The sequence below is a fragment of the Falco cherrug genome, chromosome 13, assembly GCF_023634085.1.
Source record: "Falco cherrug isolate bFalChe1 chromosome 13, bFalChe1.pri, whole genome shotgun sequence".
In the NCBI taxonomy this organism is placed as follows: domain Eukaryota; kingdom Metazoa; phylum Chordata; class Aves; order Falconiformes; family Falconidae; genus Falco; species Falco cherrug.
This window is the reverse complement of record NC_073709.1, coordinates 24,773,805-24,801,384: the sequence shown is the minus strand read 5'-3', so window position 1 is coordinate 24,801,384 and position 27,580 is coordinate 24,773,805. Positions and strand designations below refer to the sequence as shown.

The 27,580-nt window shown below is 43.1% G+C and overlaps 1 long non-coding RNA gene across 2 annotated transcripts in view; it reads left to right on the top strand.

The window, feature by feature from the left end:
- The window catches only part of LOC114016588 (uncharacterized), a 67,471-nt gene that overhangs the window by 31,129 nt on the left and 8,762 nt on the right, over positions 1-27,580 (top strand). For both annotated transcript variants that reach the window (XR_008734892.1, XR_008734891.1), the window contains exon 4: positions 27,414-27,496. This is a non-coding gene — a long non-coding RNA (uncharacterized LOC114016588). The remainder of the gene's footprint in view (positions 1-27,413; positions 27,497-27,580) is intronic.

The window sequence follows — 27,580 nt, the reverse complement described above, 5'->3', positions numbered from 1 at the left end:
CATGTTCCTGGAAATCCCACAGGAAAGAACATGTTTCTAGGCACCAAAATCATTGCACAAGTGATACAGAGGTGATTTGTGCCAAGGCAGGGTGTCCATAGCTCTGGAATGTGTCAGACTTGCTTTACATGTGCAGGTCAACCGCACGGTGTGTTGCATTAGCTCAGATCCAGGATGTGGCAGCTCTGTCACTTCTGGAGTCATCATGCTGGCAGCTCTCATTCAGACAGGGTTTTCCCAAGCACTGAATTCAAGTTAGTGAAGACCTAATGAAACAGTTTTTGGAAAATACTGGTAAACAATTGTAGGTGCACCAGTGTGGGGACAAATTTCTGGATGATTTATTTGCACTTAATTAACCTATTCTCACTCTCTGCAGGGGAATTTCTCTCTGCCTGACTATGTGGTGGGACTGGGATGAGCCCACCAGGTGTTCAGTAGACAGATTTGTGGCACTGGGTCTGTACTAGAACAAGGGAGACAAGGGGAGGATGAGTGAGAGAGGACCAGGGACAGACTGAGGGAGGTTCAGCTGGGTGCCAACAGACCTACTTTCACAGGTAAAGCAAAGAGTCAAGGAAGTAATAATAAAAGTCCTAGGCTCTCATGCACAGTGCCCGTGCAGATTAACATACATAGGAAAATCAGAATGGGCTGGCCATAAACGTGCAAATAGAAGACCGAATAAATAGACACTGAAGAGGAGAGATGATATGATACAGTATGATACAATACGATATGATATGATACAATGTGCCTCTTTTGCACCAGGCATTGGACGTGGCTTCATGGTGTGGAGGTGATCCTTGTTGGAATAGTCTTTGCCATAAGGAAAGGATCATGTCTAGCACCAGGATACTCTAGTGATGTACCTGTATCCTCCTTGCATTTCTCACTGCTGATTAAATACCTCCATGCTGTGAGGCAGGAGAATGAACAACCGATGTGGGTGGGCTAAGCTGTTTTTTCCCACAAAGTCCCTGTTATGACTACATAAGGAGATAGGATGTCCATGTGGAGGCTGTGTGCCACTCTCCTTTTTGCAATGTATGATTGTGGATAGCAGGAGACAGACCTGCTGTCAGTAATGGGGATTACTGAAAGTGCTCACTGCTCCTAATCTGGGAATACACTCACATACATGCTAAGCAATGCTGTGATCTGATCCTCACCTGTACTGGCATCCCTGCTGCTACTGCTGTGACTTTTATTAACACTCAGGATAAGGCAGTTCCCACGTCACTCATTCCATCCATCTAGTCCTAAACATGCAAAGGTGTAGGCAACGTGTCAGGGAAAAAGAAGGAAGAGGGAATGCTGTGGTGACAGTCGGTCATTAAAGAACCAGGCTATCCCATATCCTCTGAGGCATGAAATCTGTCAAAAGATAGTGTATTTTTAGGAGCTGACTGTAGACACTGATGCAGTCTATGTTGTTGGTATAAAGGTACAGAGATCTAGGCACTAACATGATTAATACCATGTCTCAACAAAAGGGATTTCCCACATTTATATTGCTCAGAAATAGCTTTCCATAAATTTGATATGAGTACTTGGCAAATAAAGCAGCCATCAAACACCAATAAAAATATGTTGTGATACCTGCAATATACACCTAAAGAAACAGAGAACATTAATATTCGAGAACTACTCTTCAGGTACCCATAAAAATTGGATGTTACGGAGACTCTGTCAAGGTAGAAAGGTTCAAACCTTAACCCAATGTAAAATGTGCATTGTAAAATTTCTTTCTTGTGAAAAATCAGGATTTCGCACTAGCAGCCTGGTTGAAGTGAGTGCTGACCAGCCAGGTGTCTCCAGCATGCCTGGGATGCATTTGCCCTGTCAAGCACATGTGGGAATCCTTTCCTTGTGGATTGGTCTGGTTTTCTGGCAGTGAGGGGCCATGTCCCTCTGGCTCCCAGTACCTGGGGCAGTGTGAGAGGCAGGGGATGTCCTGGGGGCAGAGGGGAGCGGCCTTTCTTTGTATGCATGAGGCAGGCGGTGCACGGTGTTGTCCTGCACTCAGGGAAATCTCTTTAAATAGTATTCCTCATAGGACACCATTTTTAGCTCCCCAGGCAGTGTAGCTCTGTTTGAGGGTCCAAGGGCTAACGAGTGCAAGTCCTTTTAAGGATCACCAAGTGGAGAGGCTGCCCTAGCTTCTCATCAGGATTGCACTTTTCTCTTATCCCCTTTTCTCTGCTCCCCCCAAGTCCCTCCTCTACAAATAAAAAGAAATGAAGCTCTTCCAGGGATTCTGCCTAGGATAAACAGCCCTGACCACTTTACTTTAAGAGAATAATTGGGAATGTTTCCTACAGATGCTGTCTGAGCACACAGAAATGCCAGAGTGATAGACACAGCTTAAATCCCTAGACTGTCAGACAGATAAAGATGGTCTGTCCCAAAATCTGCCTATCCCTTGTATCGCCATGTCAAAATGAAGCAGAAACCTTTCACACGTCATCACTTCTGTTAGCTTAAGTCCAGATCCTTGCACCCTTACTCATGGTTAGTAGTGCCTTACTGTAGAAGTAGCGCTACTGACTTCTCCAGGCCAGCTCCTGGAGGAAGACTCTATTTAAACCTGCAGCTGAGATCTAAGTGTCAAAGCTGCACATATCCTTAGCTACATTTAAGGCAGCACTACATTGTATATTTAATTAATCTAGAAAACAGTTTCAGTAAAATAAAACTGTACTTTTTACCTAGCTGTCTCAGTATGGCTATGAGTACTTTGAGAGCTCAGATAAATAAATATGAATACACTAATAGCTCTTTTTATTGCCCTCACCAAAGAATCCTGTTACAGCTGTAAGGCAGGTTTTAAATCCAGAACAGACAGTTGTAATTGTGCTGCCTTACATACATAGCCCAGGCCACTCATTTTGCACCCACCATTTCACTTCATGGTATCATTTCACCTATGGGGACATTTCTGAACATTTGAATACATCCCTACACAAAGTGTTTTGCCAAGTGAGGTTTTTTGGACCTCATTTGGAAAGCCCCCAAAGATGTAACTTCTGGGTCTCTTCTGACTTAAGAAAAAAAATTTTGATGAAAGCTAAATCAGTTAACACCAAATTGGGTTGATAGGGGGATCCTTGTCTTCTCAGCTAACGGTATGAAACCAGATAAAGGGGTTGATTTGACAGCTGAATAGATTTCCAAAGTGGGGTCATTTTCTCCCATGAGCAAATAATATGATAAAGATATGCAAGGGTATGTGTGTGCCTTTCAACGGCAGGCAGAGTCCAAGAGCTTACTTATCTCTAAACAGCTTCTCTGGTGTCTAAAATAAAGAATGCAGAGTTTCTGAACATTCAGAGAGCAGATACTTTTTCTCTTTTGCCTTGAGTGACCAACCACACTAGGAGAACTTGTGGCCTTGTTCTTGGTAGTGCTCTGTGTTTTCATTAGGAGTAGAAACACTGCCAGCTTTCAGGAAATCTTCAGCACCACAAAGATTAAGCCTTTACGGTTTAACAGTGTAATCTTTGTAGTGCATCCACACAATATTCCACTGACCACCTCAAACTGAATTTATTCCACAGTTGTTGAAATATCTTGATGCACTGTTGTTCTTCTGGAGTTGTCATTATCTTTATGGAAGTCTATGGGGGAAAGAAATCAGATAGTAAATCTCTTAGGGACAAATTTATGGCTCCTTTGCACCAGCTGATATAGAGAAAAGTCTCTGGTTCTTCCAGACAATTAGTTTGTTTCAAAGGAGCTGACAACTCTACTATTCATTTACTGTTTCAGTTTTTATGGCAATGTTGTCATTCTCTCACTCTTTTTTTTCTTCAGCAACCATAAGAATAGGGAAGAAAGATTCTTGGACTGCATTTCTGTCATAGTGATCTCCTTTCTCTTCTGTTTTTGTTTCCTTTCCTTTCCCATGTCCATTTTGGCAGGTAAGAAGTTTTTGCATGTTCCACATCACCTAACCAACAGTAGAGTCTTGAGGTCTAGATGCGGAGGCTGTGAACCTACCAAGGATGAATTTCCTGGATACCTCAATCTTTTTTAAGGAATTAAGTACACTACCATTCACTGAGGGAGGGGAAGGTGGAAGGCAGTTGGTTAGTAATGGTATACAAAATCATTTAGCTCGAAATCGGCAGTGTAGCAACTGATAGCTATTTGCATCTGAAGGTTGCTACTGGGCTGTGTGAAACAAGCTTGTGGTTTCCATGCGGTTACTTGTGAAAAGTAGCACCAACACTGCATTCAGTATCACTGTTTTCATTCCCTCACAAAACGTCACCAAAAAGACAGATGCGTATTTTTCTGACCCAGCTTTTGGGAGTTAGTGAGAGTTCTGCCATTGGTTTCAGTGGCTCTGGATCATGCCAGAGTAGACAAGGAGCCTGAACTTCCCAAGAGCCAGGGAGAAACCTCTAGGGTCAAGGACAACATATGCTGCAAAACATTGCACTGCTCCTATCGGTTTTTAATCTAGCTCTGGTGTTCATCCTTAAATATGTTAGTAGTTGCTGGAAATTCATTTTCTAGTGGGTTACACACAGTTAAAAGTGTTCTGAATAGCTGGAAATCCAAACATAACACAACAGTCCTTTCTCTTAGAGACATATTTTAATACCCATTGACAGCAAAACCATTACAGAATTCCATGGATGAAGACCAGGAAGGCAGAACAAGAAATGTAACCTTCTGATTTGTGAGTGGAACTGTATCTTCTTTAAAATGGTGTCACTTCTGATGCTTTACTTTGAAACTGAAGGCAATGTTTTAACACAGTTTGCATAATCTTTCCATGTGTTTTATGTTGTGCCGTTACAGGGCTCTGCTGTGATGGCTAACTCCTCCAGCAGAAATTTTTGACCTACACACTTTTTAAAGAGTACCTAATTTCTTCTACTAGGATTAATCAGGACCTTTTCTGCACACTGTAAAGTTTTGCTATATTCCTATGCTTTTTGCAGAAATTAACTACTTAACATAGATTAACACCACTGACAGTGTACAAGTTATTAAAGTAAATAACTAATATGAAGCTGACATAACTGGCATTATTGTGCTCCACTGTATTATTAAATAAAATACAAAAGAGCTGAAACAATCTGGAATGACTGAAGTAGGTAAATGACACCCAGAATTAAGTAGGTGACAAATGGGAGCAGTTCTTTCTCTCTCTCAGTGGGTGGCTGTGATTTGGAACAAGTGTGTAGCATACTTATATTGCTGTTTTCTGCAGTGCAAATGAAACTGGTGTGATGTTTTCTGGTACCTAGGAGGGGAATCGGGGCCTTGTCCCTGCAGGCAGAGCCCTGTTCCACAATGAATATTACTTTCATTGTGACATTTTGAAGGTACTACATGGTAATGACACATTGCTCCAGTAATTTTCGTACAATGTCTCTATGAGCTCTCCCCATCTGTCATGACAGCATTAGTCTTGGCATCTCTGATGAAAGAATCAAAATTAAAAGGGAGAACAAAAAGTCAATTTCTAATGGGTTCCAAATACCCATATCTTACAAGCGTAAATTAAATATTGCTCTCATCTTGCAGCCTTCCAGCCATATTCCATGGATAAAACCCTCAAAACTATTTAAAATTAAAAATCCTGTTAAAAGCTGAAATATATATAAAGTAAAATAATATTCAGCTGTTTAAACTAACCTGTTGATAGACTGTCAGCTGTCATTTGATTTGCACTTCATTTGAATTAATAAAACGTAAACCATAAGCATCATGATTTACAGTAATATAAAAGCTATTACAAAGGACCTTCATCATAAGCTTCTTTGTCATAAAGCTATTGTATCTTACTTTCAATCACTGAACACTGTTAAAAACATTTCCTAATACAATTCCTTCTGATGCAACATACAAATTCCTTTGCTTCAAAGACTGACTATAGGGGCATGACTTTGAGTCTTTAGAGACAAATTAGAAGTTTCTTCTTGCATAAATAGTGTAATAAAAAATATTTTCATACTGATGTTTTTCATCTTTTCTTGAGGCTACACACACCCACACCCTAGCTCAGGTTTACCCACAGCCATTAAAGTATCTTTATGCCTCCTCCTTTATTGTAAATAACCCTTGGACAAGCAACATATAGTTACTCAAATAAACTGGTTTGTGTGCTCCTATGAAAAATGTCTTCATGAAAATGAAAAATGGACTTTATATTGCCCTCAGTTTCATATCCCCTTTTAAAGATTGTTTCTCCTTATCCCACATGTGCTGCTTTCTGGAGTTAACAATGCCATGAGGAACAAGCTGGAGCTGCCGGATACCTAATGCTACTTCCTTTGGGGTTTTCTCACCCATGGTGCAGGAGTAGTCTCCCTGGCTCGTCCGTCCTGTCTGGTTGTGGCAGTGTCACAGTTGCTCATAGTTGCATGTCATCCTGCTGTCTGGCCCTTGCAGCACTCCTGGTGCCCACAGGCAGGGATGCAAGGAGAGAACTGGGGACTGTCCAGGCACCACAAGATCCCTAAGATACACCCAAAACACTGGGCACTCCTGTCTGCCCACACCAGGGCTGCTAGCACATGTCCCAGTTGACCAGCTGGCACTGTCCACAGTGCTACACCCTCACACTGCAGCTCAGCGCTTCTGTGCCCTCTCCCTGCAGCATCCCCATCGCCACCCAAGCCACCATCTCTGCTGCTCCCAGTGAGGATGAGGTCTATTCTTCCCAAGGGATTTTCTCCTTGAACTGATCCTGGACAGAGTAGCTCCTCTAATGTCACCTGAGAACCAGATGTAGTGTGCTGTTTGGTCCTTTTCATAGGTTGGCCAATCATTAGCAATCAAGGGTTAAGAGGGCAATGGAAATACCTGAGAGACACTAACTACAGGCAGAGGAGGCAAGAGCAGGACCGGGTGCATTCCTGGGTTTAGACATAACCCTGAACTCCAAAAGGGATGCTTGTCTCTGGAACACGACAGCTTGCTGTTCACATGTGACAATGGGACCCCAAGTGCAAACAACGCCTGCCACAGGTCTGGCTCCACAAGTCAGAGGACAGTACACCTCATCGTCTTGCTCAGGAAGGAATGATAGTCTTGTTCTGTGGAGGAATGAAGGCAATGGGTTGATTAGCATTGATGATATGCAGCTGTGACCTTGCCTCGAAGGCAGTGGGTTGATTGACATGGATGATGTGCAGCTGTAGCTCATTCCACTAAATAGTTAAATAGCCCTGAGGATGGTGGGAGGGGGCTGGATGGAGGAGGAACAGGGTGGTTTGGCCTCTGGAGGAAGGTGAAACAGTATGGATTGGAGAGGAGAATCTGACCAATGGTAAAGCCTTGTTGCAGCCTGATGGCTTTCTTGTGCTGCAATGTTATCCCATGCTTTCTCTGTGGTATCAGTGAAGACTGAGGGTGGGGGTAGAAGGGCAAGAGAATGGAGGGCTATGCTACCAGTGTGTCCTGACTGCAATGTCTCTCCTGTCAGAAGGCAGAGGACCACTGGTGCCAAAGCTCCCATAAGAGAGGCAGGAAGCAAGGGCAGCCAAGCCAAGAAGAAGCACTCTGAGCAGCCAGCCCTTAATGGCCTGGGAGAGGCTGCCCCCATTTCTAAGCCCTTGAAAGAGAGCCCCAGAGGCTGCCCAGCTGAGGAGCTCCTGGGGGCCTGGTACGTACAGACTACATGCACAGGCATGGGCCCATGGAGGCAGCTTACACAGCCTAAACATTGGCTGGCTGCACCCACAGCCAGAGGTATGGGCTGGGTCTGAGGCTGGAGTGCTTAAGGATGGAGTGCAGAGGTGCCTGGGAGAGGAGGGCAGCTGCGTGACTGAAGACCATGGGACTACTTTTTCCCTTGTGTTCTTTTAAAAGCTGGGGCAATGTACACTTTTAACAGAAGGACATGGTCCAGAACCTGGAAATAAGGCTAAGAAAATTGCAAACCTCACTTTTGTTCACTGTGTTTCTAGAGATGTTCCTCCAAGGATGCTTTTTGCTTTTCAACTGCCTTCAAGGCCAGGCTACAGGCAGGCCTATGTCCTTTGTTTTAAAACTTTCTTTGGGTTTTCTGGGTCATGGCTTACAGAGGGCCTTTAGGTGTCCTGATGTTAAATGGACTCCACTTGACTTCAGACAGTAACGGGAGAGAGGGATGTCTTCTCAGCACTCTGTAACAAAGCTGTGCTCAATGTGTACTGGTCCCGGTAAGAAGGCCTGACCCACATATAAATTATCTTGTTTTTCCCCTCGCAATGGGGCAAGAAACGCCTGGTGAGCTTCTTACTGTGAGCTAGGTGAGATCAATGCTCTTTGCTTATACCCGGGAACACAGGAGAAAGTTCTACATTTGAGAACAGTTAGGTGTAAGAAAGAAGTTTGGACTAGATGTCCTCCTGAGAGCTCCCCCAATTTGATTCTTCCTATGATCTTATCTATGTTTGATGGTACTGTGGATCAATACAAGTGTGGCACAATCCAGCTGAAGAAAACTGTCCAAATCTGTTAGGATGCATTTTTGGTCTGGCAATGAAAGTGTGGCTGCTCCAGGGCTAGCACAATATTCTGCTTCAAGGTCATGTTGGTGGTCTTTTGCCTTCCAAAATTAGCAGTGATTAGTTGATCATTCACTGCTGGAGGGCAATGAGGTTTCTTTGGGAGGCACGCATTTGCCCACAGCCACTGAGACACAAAGGACCTTGTTTCAGCCTCTAGGTATTTAGCTCTGCACTTAGTGCACCAGGTAGTGGCAGGGTCCTGTATCATGACATACTTCAGAATGATTTTTGTAGAATTAAGTGGAATTGTGGTGTAACATTACCTAAAAATATGGCTGCAGGCTGACACTGAGGAGCACCTCACTGTCTTGCCTGTGAAGCAGTGAGTCTGTTTCCCCTTTGTTTGGCTCTCCCCAAAGCCTCCTGCTTCTTTTCTTGTCTGTCCTCACAAGTCAGAGCATGTCACGTCACAAAACTGATATAGCTGGGTATGCTACTTCAGGGTTTCAGCAGATCCTGTAGTTTGAAAAGTGTCTAGTGGCTTTGTCACATGATTTCTCTGTAGTGTGAGACCAGCCGGCAAAGAGCTGTGAGCTCACATGTTTAGATGGCTTAGTTTGTGCACGCAGATAACGTGAATATCTGCTTGGCAGTGTTTTACAGCAACTGAACATTCCTGACGCTGCCTCTTTTCATCCTTCTGCTCCCCCTTCCTTAACAGCAGAATCAGCAGCTGTAACAACACATGGAGGACACTTGGCAGCTGCAAGACACAGATGCTGAGCTCTGTAATAAACTTCTCCTGTAGAAGAATCTGAGTGCTTTTGCTGGCTGCTTAAAAGTCCTTATTGCCGTCTGACTCACTCGCTCAACAAGCAGTTACAGTGTGCTGATGGCTGTTGGTAATCACTCCTGGGGTTATAAGGACCAATCTAATTGACCTGCTTAGTCCTTCAGGGTGCTGCCATAGCCTAGCTTTAGTAATTTGTAAGTGAATTGCATGCTTTCATGATAGATATTTAAGAATAAGGTATTGTGCAATGGTTTAGTGGACCATTGTTTTTATATCTAGAGATAGGCAATAGGCCTGGTTTTGATCACAAGTCACAACGTGCAAACCAGAAATAACTTTGCTGTTGTTAAAGGGGTATAAGCTATTATAAAACAAATGTGAGTGAGGTCAGGGGTGAAGGAGAGCTTTAAATGAAGTCTGCATTGCCTGGTAAGGAAATGGCATATCTTTAATATCTCACAAACTGGCATTTGTTGGAATTGGCCTATGATAAGGGTGTGGATAAGGACTTATGGCAGCAGGCTAGTGTTAGAATAGTAGGAAGGCTCATTTCAGAAAAGCCTTGCAGAAGTGTGTTTTAAGGAGGCATTTGAATTTGCAGAGAATGGCCAACTTGGAAAGTTGTCCTGGAGTCTAAAGAGCACTGGGAAAGAAACCAGAAACAGACGCTTGTGGAGATAAAGGCAGGAACTGGGCAGTAAGTCTGGTACATGGCCAAGGCAGAGAGGAGGGATGCTAGAAAGAGATGGTTGGAGGTGCAAGCAAGAGGAGAGCTCTAAACATAAGGACCCACAGCTTAATCTTGATGTATAACATGAGGGGAGGTGCTGAAGGAAAATGAGTGAAGTGTGGCATAGTCAGTGATGGGATGGAAGCTGTTTTGGTGCAAAGGTTCCGTCCATCTCTGTCGAAGGAAAACTGAAGTCATGACAATAGCAAAGATATGGCACCAGTGGAAGCAGGAAGTGAAGCACAGCCACAGGGAAGGGTGCAGGGTGAGCTGGACAGGGTGGACCTTATATCCAGTGAATCAGGGCTCAAGGGGACCAACCTCAAGCACAGGGGCACAGGAAGTGCTGAGAGGACAGAACGGTGGTAGGGTCTCACACTTCCGAGAGAACAGTGTGGCTGCGGGGCTCTGAAGTACCTGTACACTGAGACATGCAGCATAGCGAGGGAACAGGAGGAGCTGGAGGCGTGCATGCAGTTACAGGACTGCAGCCTCCTTGGGGTGACAGAGATATGCTGGGATGGCTCACACAACTGGAGTGCTGCCTTGGAGGGATACAGGCTCTGAAGGAAGGACAGACTGTCATGGCAAGGAAGGGGAGTTGCTTTTCATGTGAGAGAGCAACGAGAATGCATTGAGCTTCACTTGGTCATGGGTGATGAACCAACTGAGAGCTTATGGGACAGGAGTAGCAGGCAAACCAACATAGGCAACATTGTGATGGCTGTCTGCCACAAACCACGTGATCAAGAAGAAGTAGATGAGGCCTTCTTCAGATAGCTGTAAGAAAACTGATGTTTGCAGGCTCTGTCCTCATGGGAGACTTGACCACCCTGATATCTGTTGGAGGGCCAACACAGCAGAGTACAAACAATTTGGGAGGTTTTGAATTGCATTGATGACAACTTACTGACACAATTGCAACTAAGGAGCTGATGAGGGGAGGCACTTTACTGGACCTCAGACTTAAAAACAAAGAACTGGTCAGGTAGGTTAAGGTCAGAGCAGTCTTGGCTGCAGTAACCATAAGATGGTAGAGTTCAGGATCCTGAGGGAATGGACCAGCAGCAAAAAGTGGGGTTAAGGCCCTGGACTTCAGGAAAACAGAATTTGGCCTGTTCAGGAACCTGCTTCGAAAAATCCTGTGGCATACAGCGCTGGAGAGAAAAGGAGCCCAGACTGATTGATATTCAAGGGTCACCTGTTCAAAAATGGTCTATCCTGACATGCAGGAAATCAAACAATGGTGGTGTGAGGTCTGCAAGGATGAACTTCTGGTAAAACTTAAATGTGGAAAGGAAGCATAAGGGGTGGAAGCAGGGAGAGGTGATCTATGAGGAATATAGAGGCACTGTCCAAGAATGGAGAGCTGGAATTAGGAAAGCCAAAGCCCACCCAGAGTTGCATTGCATTTGGTAAGAGGTGTGAAGAGTAAAAAGAAAGGCTCCAGTTCTGGGCTCTCTAGTACAAGGGAGACATAAACATATTGGAACAAGTCCAACAAACAGCCAAGGAGATGATTAAGGGGCTGGAGTATCTATCGTATAGAGGAGATGGTGAGAGAGCTGGGACTGTTCAGCCTGAAGAAAGCTGTAGGGCAGGGGTCCTCAAACTTTTTAACCAGGGGGCCGGCGTGTGGATGAAGTGGCAGGCAGTCATCTGCAGCTGCTTGGTTTTCCCCCCCCGACCCCCCCAACCCCCGGCGGGGGGGTTCTGTAAATACCGGAGGCCGGATTGAGGGCCCTGGGGGGCCGTATCCGTCCCACAGGCCGCAGTTTGAGGACCCCTGATGTAGGGGATTGTTTCAATGTGTATAAATACATGATGGAGGGGAATAGAGAAGATGGAGACAGATGCTTCTGAGTGGTGGCCAGTGACAGGAGAAGATGCAATGGGCACACACTGAAATGCAAGGAATACGATTCAAACATAAGACAAAAACTTGTTTACTGTGAAGGTTGTGAAACACTGGCACAGGTTGCCCAGCAAGGTTTTGGAGTGTCTGTAGACCGATTCAAAACCCTATTGGACATGGTCCTGGGCAACCTGCTCTAGCTGACCATGCTTTGAGCAAGGGGTTGGACTAGGTCATGTCAAGAGTTCCCTTCCCACCTCAGCAATTCTACAACACTGTGAATGGGCCATATACTAAAATGCAACTCAGGTTAGTGGTAGCTGATAGGAAATATTTCCCAAAGGGCACATCTCCATAATATGTGAGTTGCAGTTCCCTGGCAAGGGACAGTTCTAAGAGTGGACAAGGGCACCAGCATAGAATAGGATGCTTCATCTCAGCCAGTGCTAGTGTCACCTTGGCAAGAAGTTACCACCTAATTTGTGCCTGAGGAGAAGACTCCTCTTTCCACTTCAGTTAGTCCTGTCTCCTTCATAAGACTGACATTCACATAAATATTTTTTAACTGGAAAAGGACAGTCCTATTTCTAGTTTGCACAGGAGATGTTTTCCTGTGACCTTTTTGTGTCCTTGTATTCTAGCATTTAGAGACAAACAGCTGTCCCAAGCTTCAGCTGGAGGAGGAAAAGGAAGAGAGCATCAAGCACGAATGTTAGTAAGTCACTTTTCCTCTCATTGTCTGGCATATCTAGGATGATTTTTAGCCTTAGAAACAATTGTATCTCTGATCCCCTTACACTTGATCTTATTAACTAGTATTAGACATCAACACTTAAAAATTCCTTGTTAAAGTATGAATCTTGTTTCTCTTGATATATGTTGGAAACCAGTCTGCTTCTTTGGTGGCTGCTTGGTATTTTGTAAAATAGCTATCAACACTGAATTTTATTTTATGTAACAACCAGTATCCTGTTATTTTATGATATTAAGGATTCTGGATGTAAATATACTATGTCTAAAGTTAATATATTACAAAAAGGTCTAGTATTCCTCCAAATAAACCACAGATTAAGAACAAGAAAATACTAACCTTCAAATAACAGGACCTAAATACCTGTTTCACCTTGTGCTTTCATGCTGCTGTGCTTGCTTGAAAACATGAGAAATATTTATTTTTAATTCACATTATCTCATTATTGCAGGTTTCCTTTACAACATGGCTCATTTCAAGTGTTAAAAAAAGCATAGTGATTTTTATCTAAGTTTTAGATTTTCCAGTAGTGATCCATCACGTGTATAGTGTTAGTTAGAACTGATGTAGCAAACTGGTTTTGTTTTTTCTTTCATCACACTGGTAGTCCAGCAGGCAAAATGTATTTTTAACAATTGTCTCTGAAATGCAAAGATACATGTGAAAAGGAGCCAGAGTATTGTAACTGAACTATTGTGTTAGGAAGCTGAAGGTGACAATTGAGAACTTAACTCCCACCTACATAATGAGTGACAGCTTTCCAACACGAGAACTCCCAGTCTTTTACTAAGTAGGCAAATACAGTCTGAAGCACATTTTTGTCCATGGGAGTAGCCCCACTGAGGTCTCAGTGCTACCCACCAGCATTAAGATGCTCACAGGAACAGGATCAAAGGCTACAGGGAAGGAAAGTTTGGAAGTCCAAAGGATTTGCTCATCAAAATCAGGTGCTGTGGATATCCTACCTTTAGTTGTTACTGTAATGCATGCTTAGAGCACTCCTCTGATACCCCTGTTCTTTCCCCTGCTCAGGGGGTCAGCTGATGGGCCCAGGCCATGGCAGGATGCAGGGTCACAGTCCCTCATTGTTCAGGGAGCGCTGGGCACTCAGACTCCCTCTCCTTTTCTGCAGAGACCTGGGTGCACCCTGGGAAGGTAACCAAGACCTGAAGGAAAGAAAATTCTGGGTTCTTCAGCTTAGATGCAGCTTTAGGATCTTCTCTGAGTTAAGTGTCTAGTTTGCATTGCATGAATAAAAAGTAGCGAGTTTTCAATGTGCAGGGAAAATTAATTTAACCCCTCTGTGGATTGAAGGTGTAATGACCTTTAGGGCCTAATCTTTATTGCCTGTGACCACACAGAGAAGTAAATAAATGAAAAGGAAGGGTTAGCAATTTTTTGGCCAGGAGAAGAAACAGGAGGGTGATAGAAACTGAACAAAGCAGCACTAGTAAAGAAAAACTACAAAGGAAATCATGAAAGAGGCTGGTGGTATATAGAGAGTCGAGGCCGAGGAAGGGGTGTTGGTGGATGAGGTGTAATAATGAAGGGAAGCTGTTTGATCCCTTGTAGCTCCTGGGTCAGTAGCAGCTGCACCTGCAACACCCTTAGGCTTTCCGTGTGCTGGCCAAGGCTGATAGTGTCTGCTGTTGTGCAAACATGGGCTGCCCTTCTCCTGTATATCACTGTGTGAATCAAACATCTGGGCTCCAGAGATACCTTATTAGTGCTAAACAACCTTGATTCAATTATACTACAAGATGCACACAAGATGGTATCTTTTGCACAGCCCTGCACTGTGAAGGGTTTATAGGAAGTATAGCACTGGGGAAGGTGGTGAAGAGCACGGAAACTTAATTATTCTTTTATTTCCACAGTTGGTCAGTAACAGTGCATAAAGGGGATGGAGGCTGAAGAATCAGTGTAGCCTAATGCCAGGGATAAATTGAATGATTCTCATTTTGAAGTTTCTCGGTCCCACTTTCTCCACAAACACTATATCTACATAGTCAAAAAGAAATTAGGGCATGATTTTTAGGCCTGGAGTTTGAAATCCAACACTTGGCTATGTGGCCAAAGCTACTTGGTTGTGCATCTGCAGCTTCTGCCGGTTTAAAACCTCACTTTTCTTTCCTGATGTTAGAAAATGGATCAGAAAAGCACCAGCAGTAAGGCTTTTACAAAGAGCAGGGGTGCGAAGTGCGCTGCCTGGGCCAAATTCCACACCAGATAATTCCATTGAGGCGATGGTTTCAATTGGGCATCGTTATCTTCACTTCCTGTCTCATACTGCAGTGCCGTGCTACTGAGCAGCTGCTGATTTCCTCCTCCCCAGGCCTGCCTGCTTGTCATGGTGAGGCTGCAAAGTCTTCTCCCTGCTCTGCTTTGCTCACAGGAGTTGTATGGAAAGGAAGCAAATGATGGAAAGTGCTTTGAATTCCTTTCTTGAAATTTACATCTTCTAGTGTGATTAATTTTTGCTATGATGGAGCAAAGTCATATTTTTAAAACTTTCTTGTTGTTTCTGCAGATCTGTCATCCATTTCCATGGATACATGAGTGGTTATAAGGCAGCCAGAAGCTGTCAATTCCAGCCACTCACTGGCTGCCCAGTGAGCAGTGAAAAGCTGCTGAAGTCATTAGTATTTTATACTTGAAAATAACACAATAGTTTGAACTTTTCTAGTACTCTTCATTCAAGAATCCCCAGGTCTGGTTAATGAGCCATGACAATAAAATAATTAATCAGGCCTCATAACAGTTTGGTGAGTGTGTTAGGATGTGGAGGCTGGGAGTGCTGAAGTGACCTGTTGAAGGCCACCCGATGAATTAGCAGCATGGGCAGGAAGGGATTCAGTTCACCAGTTCCGATTCCCCAGGCTCATCCCTGAATATACTAGGTGCAGCCCACCTGCAAATCGGGTTATGGAAATATACTCATCCTCATTTGCTTAATGAAAAAAACATCTTTCCTCCCCTGCCCCAGACCATCCAAGACATCTGTGATTTGGTGAATTTCTGCTGCAGCAAGAGCCATCAGATAATAGAAGGGCTGCATTCCTGCAGGATATGGCATATGCTAACTGTTCATTGAATGGGTTACCCTGTCCATCATGTTGAATTCCTCAGTCAAGTTCTTGCTAGTTCTTCTAGAAGGATAATGCTTCTGCCACTATGACAGGGAGATTATTCCACAAAGATAAGAGGTCATGTGTCATTATTATCTCTGAATGTTGAGTTATTTTTCTGGACATTTTCAACATAAGATATCTCACAGTTTTGTTTCAGGGAACTGAAACAAAAAGAAATAGAGGAAGGACTTTTTTTTTATATGATGCATTACAGCATGCTCTGGTTTCATACATTCTGTTTTTCAGTATAGTCACCCTATTTTTCAGCTTTTAACTTCTGCTCTGCAAGGTGACACACAATAAGTGATGACTCTTTCATTCTTGACTCTTTCATTCTTGCACCCTTACATAATCCGCTGAAATAAACAGGTCTTTGCATGTTAAACAACTGTTCCGAGTAATTAAGGTAGATGAAACTGGGCCCATCATGATTTACCTTCTGTGAATCCTCATTTTCTCTTCCTAAAAGAGCCCACAGGTGGGTGACTGTGTATATGGAAAGATTGAGAGAGTTTTGATAGTATGCACTGCTCAAGTAAACCTGGAGTTGTTCACACTCTACTAAATATTATTAACCAAAAGTCAATCCCTGCAAACACTGGGGGGATTATGCAACTAACTTTCAGGCACAGCCCACCTAGATTCAGTGGTTTTATTTGTGTGAGTAAAGATTACAGAGCCAGGCCCAGAAAAATATGATGGTGTTACTGAAGTATCCCCAATCCCTCTACGTTGTTGTCTTTGAGTCATTCACATGCATAGTCAATAAAATTGGTCCCAGCACAGATGATAGTGGTACCCTGCCATTAACCTCTCTCCATTCTCAGAGGAAGCTTTTTATTAAGACCCTTTGTTTTCTATCACTTAACCATTTCTAGTCATTAAGAAATACTTCATCCCTAGCCCTGTGAATATTTATTTCCCTTAATAGTTTTTTATGAGGGATCTTACCAAAAGCATTTTGAAAATCCAAGTAATTTATTATCTTGCAGATCACATTTATCTAATGGTTTATTAACTTTTTCCAAAAGCAAAATGTTGTCCTTTTCAACATTATTAAATGGTTTGGGGAAGATGGAAAAAAAAATAAAATCAGTTGTATTTTGACAGCTACAGTAGCAGTTTAGCAGAGCTGTGCTTGGATTAACACTGTTCTTCTGTCTGTACTTAAGGACTCTATTTAATTTCCTGGCATCTCTCTCTTCAGGTCAACCACTAGTTCAAGGTGGAAGTGATAAGTCTGCAGCATCTCAAGTGTGCTGGAGTTAGCTCTTGGGAAGTCGAGAGGAAGGAAATAACAGTCCATAAAGTTTTGATTGCTTGGAAAAGAAGAGATGTTTGTTGAAAGTATGAGCAAGGCCAGCTGCAAAGAGTTCAGGAGTGAGCAGAAGTAGTCCTGCATTGGCTGCTCACTCACTTTAGCTATTAATTGACAGCGTTTCATATAGGAGATTGAGTAGAGGAAGGCTATTTTTCTCAGGCCTGTTAGGGGGTTATCTTACACCATACATTTAGTTAGTGAAGGGTTCACTTTAAAGCTGGATAGAACAGCATGATCCAGGATGGTGTGGCAGGGAAGGTTTTGGCAAAAATAGTGGCACTGAAGAAGTAAAATAAATGTGCCATGCTCTATTCCTCCCCCAATTTTAAAATATCAGCATTTTGCAAGCAATGGGCCATATGCTCCCAGGGCTTGCAAGCCAAAAAGTATAGCAACTTACTACAAAACCGCTCTCCAAATTCTACACACAAGCCAAAACCTCCTACTTGGTATGCTGCCGTCATGCCAACTTGCAGAACAGAGATTGGGCCTGAGCAAGGAGATCTGCAAAAGTATGGCAGGTTACGCACATGCATGTATAAAGGGAGATACTTACTGGGGCTGAGGTCAGGACACTTGTCCTGCAAACCCAGCTTGGGGAGAGAAAGCAAGATAAATTGCCACTGATAGCAAGCACGTGTTTCCAAGCCAACCTGCTCGCTCCCCACAGAGAGAAGGTAGTGAAGTCTCCTTGAGTTGCTCCTGTAGGGCTTTCTGCGCAGAGGAAATAGAAGTGTGGACCTGCAATACTGGCCCCATCCAGCCCGTGCTCTAGGAGGATCATGGCTCTTCGGCATGGATACCATGGTAGGATGGCTGCAGCAGCTCTAGTCCCATCCTATTGGATGGGAACCATCCTGCATGCTTATGGTGTTCAAAAATAATTAACTAATACTGAAACCCAGTTCCTGAAGAATACTGGTGCTGCCCAGAGACACATAGGTGCTCTTCACCCATACCTCGCCGGAATGTCTGTGTGTCTGAAGCAGTGAAGGAGAGGCCTTTGTTCAAGCATTTTCTGTGTGGCAAGGCAAGAGTTAGTCCCATCATTGTCAGTTTTCTTTCAGCAGAAATGTGCATTTTGCTGTGGCCAGACCAATACTCTAGGCATGTGCAAGGACTGGGGAGTGCCACCCACAGATGACGGACATGTGGGTGTTGTCTGAGACCTTATGGGGCTGTCTATTTCCGTGTTCCCTGACCCCTTGGTACAAGGCTCTCCTGTATTTTCCATACTCTTCTACTTCTCCATGACAGAGCATCTGGAGAGTACTTTTTATTTCTCCAGAGATAATCCTTGCAATATTGTAGCCATTGGCTAGCTCAGAGCTCTCCCCTTCTCTGGCTGGTACACTACATGCTCTCTGGCAGAGGTTTAAAGCAGTCCAGATGCTCAACTTTTCTGAACGTTTTTTGTGGGCTCAGTATCACAAAAAAGAGGTAAAGAATGCCTATTTGAGGACCTGTACTTGCCACTATAGGCAGAGTGAATTGGGGTAATAAAATCACAGGATAGGATGTATGGAGTGGAGCATATGTTCTATCTCCACCAGGAGCGAGCCAACTGCTGCTGGGAGGATGGGGCTGTGAATGGCCTCCGGACCAAACACTTGCTTGATTTGCACGCCTGCATGGCTGCTGGTGGATCCAGCTGCTCCTTCCCCCGGCTGCCTCACAAAGCCGCAGGGACGCTCATGCCCAGGCACACAGGGGCAGAGCAGCTCCTTGGGGACCTGAGAGCAGGCGCAAGAAAAGGACCTGGTCTGGGAAAAATGTATTCTGTGCCCCCACAGCTGCACCAAAACACTGTAGAAAAAGCTGAGACATAACAGGCTGATACCTGAATGAGAAGGTTTTGACAAGTAACGTGTCAGGTGCTTCAGGGTGCAGTTTTGTACTTACAGTAGGTGGTAGTTTCTACCTCTGGTGTTGTCCCTTTGAGGCTGATGAAGGAATTCCCAAAGGCAGTTAGGAGGACTGATAAGGTCCATTTCCTTTAGTAGGAGTTACATTTAAGCTTCTACTGAATACTGTATTGCACCCTGAATGTGTCATTTTCAACAGGACAGTCACTTCTCCCCCAAGGGAGCAGGCAGTGCTGTGCTGTCCTCAGAGGACAGCAAATGTCAGTTACTGTGACTTTATGGGGTTGAGATATAATTATGCTCTTGTTGTCAAATCTTAGAGTGAAAGACAAGTTGTACTATTTTAAGCATGCAATTTTGGCAATAATATTAATAATAGTTTTCTCCAGAATGCCTTTTTTTTTTTTTTAAAATGCTGGTATGAAATTAACTTTTAGGAGCAATGAGAATATGTGTGGAATTCTCTTGTCCTGAAATTTATGTTAATCTATTTTCTGCAAGAAGTAATCAAAAGTCTCGTGCAAGAGTACATGAAACATGATTGCTCTTTCTTATTTCTTGGGTCCATCATTACACTGGGCCAGGGCTGCTGTTTCCTATCCTGAAGTAAGGAATCTCTCCCAGGAAGTTCTGTGTCGGGCTGGAGATCAGAGCAGGTGATAATGGTCTCATCTGGCTTTGAAAGTTATGAGGAGGAGATAGGACATGTAATGGACTCATTATTTTGTTTTAGTCCATTCTTCACATTCCAGCACTTGGAGATGTAAAAGCCGTGTGGTGACCAGATGGAAAGAGCAGGGAATGGGGAAGAGCACTAGAATGACTTCCCTATTACTAGTAAGAAGAACCTGGATAGAAGCAAAAAATACTGGGAAAATATGTAAGTAATTTTATCCATACAGATGACTTTAGAAAGGAGTATAGGTTATAAGAATTTAAGCCCTGAACAGAGAGGAGATGGAAAGAGGAGGAAAGGATTGAAGAATAAGGGCTAAAAATACAAGAAAAGATGAGTGGTTGTATCCCCTAGAACCTGAATCAAATCTGTTTGAGGTATAAACATCAGCAGAGGATGCTGAATTCTCAAATGAAAATGGAAAAACACTCAAGGAACATGAACTTTAAAACAAGATAATTAGGACTGAGAAGAAGGAAATAGATGTGAGGTTTAGAAATACTCCAAATTGCAAGAGTTAAAAAAAAAAATCCTCCTCCAATACTCCTGTAATCTTCCACATGCTTCATTCAGAACTTTGGGACTCAAAACTGCCAGTACATCCAGGTTCAATTCTTTGGCTTTGCTGAGGTTTTATTTTCTCATTTTCTTTAATTCCATTTCTAAATATCTGTTTGGTAACTCTGACTTTCTAGTGGTTTCTATTTGAAGGTAGGCTAAATAATTTCCTCCATCAATTCCTAGACTTCCAATCTACCTTCTCTTGTGGCCGTGAGAGGAAAATGTATTTTGAAATCAATAGAAAACTGTATTTGTTTCAAATTATTATGTTTATTACATGTGAAACTAAAAATAATTTTAAGATGACATTAACTAGTTGAAACTTTTCAAAGTAATCTCTACTAAAACTTTGGTTTATTTTATGAGGAAATACTGAACACTTGAGTTGCTTAATCTAGTAAAACTAAGATGGAAGGGGGATATAATGACTTTTTATAAAGACATTTAGGAGGTAAACTTCAAAGACAAAAAGAATTAGTTAAAGAATAATACTGGCATGAGATCAAGTGGATGCATGCCAATTATTAATACATTCAGAGTGGAAATTTAGAGAGAGATTTCCTTCCATCCATCCATCCAAGAAGCAATATTCTGGTAACGGGAACAGAAAAATTCACTGTTCTGGGCTACTGTTAAGTACGGTAATGAAAACTATTGTATCGCAGAATTCTTAGGGACAGAAAATGAGGCTTGTGATGTGGATCAGTTGGTATCTGATGTTTAGGTGTCAGCAGCTGAGTTTGAAAAGAGACTTGGTTGTTTATTTGCACCATTGCTTTATTCTATTAATCACATGCTTCAGGACTTTTGTTTGCAATCTGCGGAGGTCAGTAAGGGTCATTTTTACTTTTCGTTTATGCATTGCTAGACTTCTAGGTTGGTCTCTTTTTCACCTCTGAACCATGAAAGAGCAGGATATGGGCTAGGGCCCCCACTGTCCATGTGTATTTCACTCATAAGCTCAAGTTTAAAGTGATCACCAGATTTGGGGTAAGGAAGGAATTTCCTTGTTGATCAGATTGTCAGGAACAACTGCAGAAGATGGGATTGTCTTCATCTGTCTTAATTTCTTAGGATTTGCAGAGATTCCACTTAACAGTTTCCTTCTCTTACAGGGATTTGGGATATTGACAGTGCATTGGATCTTGCCTGTTTGCTTCCTGGGGCTCATTAAGTTTGCAGCTGCTTTATGATGAAGTGTAAAGTTCCTTGCAGACTGCTGGGGAGCATCCTGGGGCCAGTGGTGTGTGGGGACATGTTGGGCACGATGCCTGTGGACTCTAGTCCAGTCTAATAATCTGTGAAAGTCTGCACTTGCTGGCCCAGCTGACCCTTTCTGGCCTTATTTTCTACATTCCTTTTTATTTTATTTTTTTTTTAAAAAAGTGCTTCCAAATGTCAATTCTAATTTCATCTGAAATAATTGGTCTTTCATGATGCATCAAACTGGCCAATGACTAAAACTCATTGAAAAACCAACTTGGTCACGCAGGAGCCCCTTCGTGCCCTGGGTTCCTCATGGCCTTGAGTCAGATGTAGGAGCCTGTGGGCAGCATGCACACAGCAATCCCTCTGGAGCCAGAAGCCAGAAAACAGGCTGAAGCTCTACCTCACCTCACATTAGGCTGAGCAGCCCTGTGGACCAGGTATCTGGACTTTCCAAAATTTGTCTGCTCTAGATCAGAATTGAACTGTCCTGAATTTGGGCCAGGAAGGGAAGCAGCTGTATTGCAGGGGAATACTTTTGAGGGTGATGTAGGTCAGGTATTGCAGCTGGCTTGGGGCTCAGATGGAAATCACCACCAGCCCTAAAGCGATGCTCGGGAGAAGACTCCAGCTTCCTTCCCACCTAAGGAACTGGGGCAGTGCTTTGGGAAGGGGACAAAGAGGGGATTTAGGAAATAGACAGGCAGGAGGGGCCCAGCTCTTCTTTTTCTGACACAACTCTCACTGTGGAGCCACTTGCTGCACCAGGTGGCTCTGACACAAGAAAGCATAACAGAGCTGCTGGAGAACTCTTGTCGTTGAATTATTTTGGAGCTACCATTGTGCAGCAGCTTAGCAATTAATCAAGGAGAAAGATTAATCAAACTACAATGGTCTATAAGATCCCAGTACTCTGCTTTGTAACTTGCACATGCTAAAGACATAAAACAGTTATGATGGCTTCTTCCTTCCTTTCCAGCCTAAAGATAGTAAAAAATTCCCCCGTTGCATGGAACAGACAAGTAAGCTGCAATGATTCCTGTGGTGTACTGTTTTAATACGTGCTGTTTAATTATACTTTTATGACTAGAAACAGGTAACAGTGTTCATGCTAAAAATATTTAGACATATGGATTCCCCTTGATTCAGAGTTGTTTTCATCTACCAGACTCATAAAGTAGTGAAGCTACATGATAATGCCATATGTATAATAAAAGCACATTTTTTGAAGACTACATAAATGCATACTACTAAAATACAGATATTTTGCTAAGGAAATTAAAAATGAAAGATAGGTTTAAAACATTGTTAAAGACTATAATGGGAATGGCAAGTGGCATAATGGGAATAATGCCACAGGATTATCCTTGGGCAATAGGGAATAACCAGAATGAGATAGTATTAAGGACAATAAGTCCAATCCTGCAGAGCACAAGCAATCCTGAGAAGTGCTGAGCCTGCTCAGCTCATGGTGAAGTCAGTGGGAGCTGAGGGCACTGAACACTTCTGCAGGATGAGGCCCGAGTCAGAGACTTCCAACCTAAGGCTGTCACTTTTAGCCTGGATTTTTATGAGATGCCAATTTGATTTTTATGGGATGCCAATTTGGATGTCTTAGTGGGACCCTGGCATACTGAGAACCACTCAGAACAGCAGCCAAATTTTTCCAAGTGGGCCTGATCCACCTGCCACTTATATTGAAGGACAGTTTCCATTGTCCTCTGTGGGGTTTGTTCCTGGCCCTGTTATCAGGAGGCACCCTAAGTGCATTGAAAATTGGCTGAGGGAAGTATGGAAGCAGCACATCTCAAAAACCCTGTGCTGCTGGCACTCTGGTCAGGTGGAGCCAGCTTAACTCCATTTTCAATTGTGAGATGGCCAAGTTGTGCAAGCGCTTCTGCCCATTTCATTCCTTAGCACAATAAACTCCTATTTTGCATGCCTCAGATAGCCAAGGTTACAGAGCTGTAAGGACAGTGAGAGTCACGTATCTTGATTTCAAGCAACAGTTTCCTTGGATGGAAAAATAAGGTTTTTGATTCCCTGAGCGGAAAAAACCTGGAAAAGCTATCTCCCTCTTTCCCAGAGTCCAAGCAGGATTGTTTTAATAACCTTATTAACAAGATCTATGTGAAATTCTATTGAGTATGGCCTCAATCTTGCAGTTTTAACATGACTATGTCTATGACCACGGAGTGAGGGCGGCAGTGTGTGTGTTTGCAGGACTAAGAGCTATGATTCTGTCCTGCTGAAATCATCAGAGGGTTACCAAGTGTGGTTGAGTTTGGGGATGCAGGATCTACCCCACTGCCAAACCTGGTGTGTGCTTCCACAGGGCAGGGCCAAAACGAGCCTACAGTTTGTGTCTGGTAGAAGTGAATTCGGATCTCTAATGTGCTCCTTCCCTCCAGCCGTGCCATGAAAGCTGCTGTCAGAGTAGGGGGCTTTATTCTGGCCTCCACAGACAGTCTTCGAGTGTCTTCTGGGGCTGTTGACTTCCTTCTCCACCATGCAGGGTTGCAGCGAGCCCACGACCTTGCAGCTGCATCAGCAGGGCTCTTTCTTAATTTTCTCAGGTGAGAAGTTAAGAAGTTTAGCCCTTTTGGGGGCTTCCAGATTTTTTCGTATCCTGGTCCCAAAACCTCATTGTGTTTACCTGTATTTCTATGCCTGTTCGGATCTATATTTTAGCTGCTACAGCAAAATCATGCCTGCGGGATGAGGGGAGTCAGAAGAGCCCTGCTCAGGGGCAGACATTTGTTTGCTTTGGTTGAGGCCAAAAATTCCCAAAGGCATGGAAGAAACTCCTGCAACATATCCCTACACTGCATGAGAAAACAGTCTAGGGTGCTGGGAAGGTGGCGTGGCTCATCTCCTCCTGCTGTCACCCTACTCTGGTCCCAACATGGGCAGTTGTACAAGGAGGTCCAACACATGGGTGCTCCATGGGAAATCTGGAGCCAGAGGTATCCTCACAAATGGGCGGCCGTGTGGCTTGAGGAGGCCTTGGTTGTCTGGCCAGCTCACCCTTGCAGCACAGCCTACCTAGCACATCCATGCTGCATCTCCGACCCAGACCATCTCATTCCTGCCTGGGCATTGACCTAGCAGCTCTCCTTCCGTGTGGGAGTGAGGCCAGTCTCAGGAGATGACTTTCAAGAGAAAGTCACCAATGATGAAACATTTGTTTCTCTCTGGCTCGGCTAGACCTCAGGCTACCCTTCCTTGGCTATAGAATGCTCTTTCAGGGGCAGCTTCTTCAATGTTCAGGTACACCTTCAATACGAACAGCTTTCACAGCTGCTCCTAAAATGTTGCTGCCTTGTCCCTTTAGAAGGCACCTGAAGTTACAACTCGATTCTTCAGTGCACCTTCAGAACTCTGAAACTACTCATAAATACCCTTGTTAAAACATGCATTTCAGCCTAATCACAATGAGCCTAACTGCTAAGTCCAGCCTTACAGGGAGGATGGCACTTACTTCCTTAAATGTGTAATGTTGAGCATCCACATTCATATTTTTAGTAGCATATAGCAGTGGTCCAGCCTTTAGTGTACTGTATGTACTTTTAATAATCTCCATAAAAGCCTGATTTTCAATCCCTAGGCTCAAGCTGACAGTGTAAATAAAATCACCCAAATCCACAGGGTAAGAGAAATGAAAATGACAAGGATTAAAATTTTGTCAAACCTCTTTCTTTTTAAAATTCTGCTTCCCTTCCAATTGGATCACGACCCTCTGTGTGCACAGCTTAAGACCAGACGGTATGCTTTCACTTTTATTCCGCTCTGCAGCAGGCTTACAGTATTTAGTGAAAGTCTGTAAAGAATGTGTGCTGTGTAGAGAGTTAATACCATAATCCCCTATCGTTAGGGTCAAATGCTGAATAGAGCAGAAGAATTAGAAAATATGTTACATACAATGGCAGAAAAAATGCATCAGCATGCTGTTCTGTTAACACACGCATTCATTACCAACAAGTAAATGACAATGAGGTAATAGAGTATATTAAGAGATGTGTTCTTCAAGTCTAGTGCGTGTGTTGTTATGAGAACCTAAGACTTTGAGTGAGAATCTAACTCTGTGGATACACACACATCACAGGGTTCTTCTTTGCAGATAATTGCATCTTTCTAGGAAGCCCTTTGATGCAAAACCAGCGTTTTAAATTATTTAGCGGACATGAACTTTGAATACTCCTTTTTTTAATTTCCTGTGAAGTGCGATATCTGTATTTTGCTATCCAAGCACGACAATACGTCTTTCTCTAGGGAGTTCCCAAGTATGAATTGTGGTAATTTTAGCTAAGGAAGTATTCAGAAAACAGTCCTAGTGCTTGCCTTTTCAAGAAATCCTTAGTGGGCTAGCTGCTCACATCATATAGAACTGGCATGGGTGTTTCATTCCCTTGGGTTTTTAGGAGAAAATGAGCCAGTATGTGCTGAAGGACTGACAATTTGCTAGAAAGAGGAGAGAGAAAATACATTTTGTACGTAGTGCTGCCTGACACCAATTGCAAAATATAAGGATCACACCACCTAAAAAATCTTATCACTATGACTTGGCATATTGTGTCATCCTGTAAGGAAAAGACTGAGTTTCACAACAGCGGGGGTGACCCTATGGAATAGGAAGAGATATTAGAAGTTATTTGGTTGCCTGTACTGACACTAAGTAGTGTCTGATTCCCTAATTATTCCTGCTGATTTAGCCTGGTTATTAAGGGACAGAGAGACAGTGCTGAGCTAGAGACAGGATGAAGGTACTTAAAAAACATCTTGCAATAGCTGGTTAATGACAAACTGTGGAAAGCACAGCAGCAACATGTAACCTCAAGACTTTGTCCAGTGCAAGCATGTTATCTTATCTCATGACTGATCGGTTGTAAATAGTACCAGGCGGCACTTTACAAAACTGACCATGTATGGTCTTATGTAGACACATGTGCTGGCTGTGCACTGTCACCTGCACAAAGTTTGCATTATTTTCCTACAGTAGGAGTTGGGAGTGGTCAGGAAGCTACATTTAACTGAAGGAAAGAGAAATTAACTTTAATTTCTCAAAAGCTTTTTTTAAAGAAATTCAGAAAATTCTTGGTTAAAAAGCCCCATTTCCCACAAAAGTTCTTTCTTTTGTTAAAAAAAGAAATCTTCCTCAAAAATTACTGGTAATTGAAGTTAAAGAGATATCAATTTTTAAATCTTTCAGGTTTCTGAAGGGAGAGAAAATGATTTATGGGATTGTTTCTTTGAGCATTTTGAGTTTTGTGAATGGGGCTTTAAGCAGCTATCGAGCCCCTCCGACAGTGGCAGGCAGTGCTAGCAGGGTCAGGGCCGAAGGTCTTAGTGTCCTCTGCCCGAGTTGTGTCCTGCAGTGGTCTCATCATTAGAGGTGAAAACTGCCGAAGGCTTCCTTTCCTTTTAAACCTCATGAAAATTTCTTTTACCTGCTTTGCAATGTTTTAATGGTTCTTCCTTCAAACTTGCACTACTGCGGAAACAAATTTAGAAAAACTAATGAAAAATAAGTCTCACCACTGAAACACAAAAATCCTCCCCCATCTAGCTGCCTGGTTTTCGTATGTGTCCATTGGTGTCAAAGATATTTTTCATCTGACTGAAGTTCAGCTTTGTGGTTTAGTCTCCACAGTCTCAGGTATACATTTCTTTCTACCCTTGAGCGGTAAATGTAGAGAGCTATAGGGAAATTCTGGGTATTCAATTTATTTAACCACACTTACTGCAGCACGGTGGACAGCCAAAGTCAGGCTGCGCTAGACTGTTGCTCAAGTAAATCCTGGGGAGGAGATTCATAGAGACTGAGCTGCATGTACCTGGCTGCAACTCAGGGTAGTAGGAGGGTTGCATATTTTCTAAGAGCAGAACGTCTCACCTGGAAACTGCAGACTTCTTGAGTGGATATTATTTAACTCAATAGATTATGTGTCTTGACTCAATTTAATATCTGAGTCAGTAGGCTGAAATAATTAGAAAATGTGACTAGAAAGGGAAATGGAGTGTGATAAATTAAATCAAAGAAACAAAACCTCTTGTTTCTTTGGTGACAGGAGAATACACAGCAGCAGAAGATAAAGTATTTGATGTGGAGTTCCTTCTCTAAGACAAAAGAAAAATATGCAAGGTAATTCAGGTGAGTGAAGGATTATTCAGGTTGGTGTGTGTCATTCAACAAATGGTTCAGCTCAAGAAATGAGCCAACAAAACCTACTGCAAG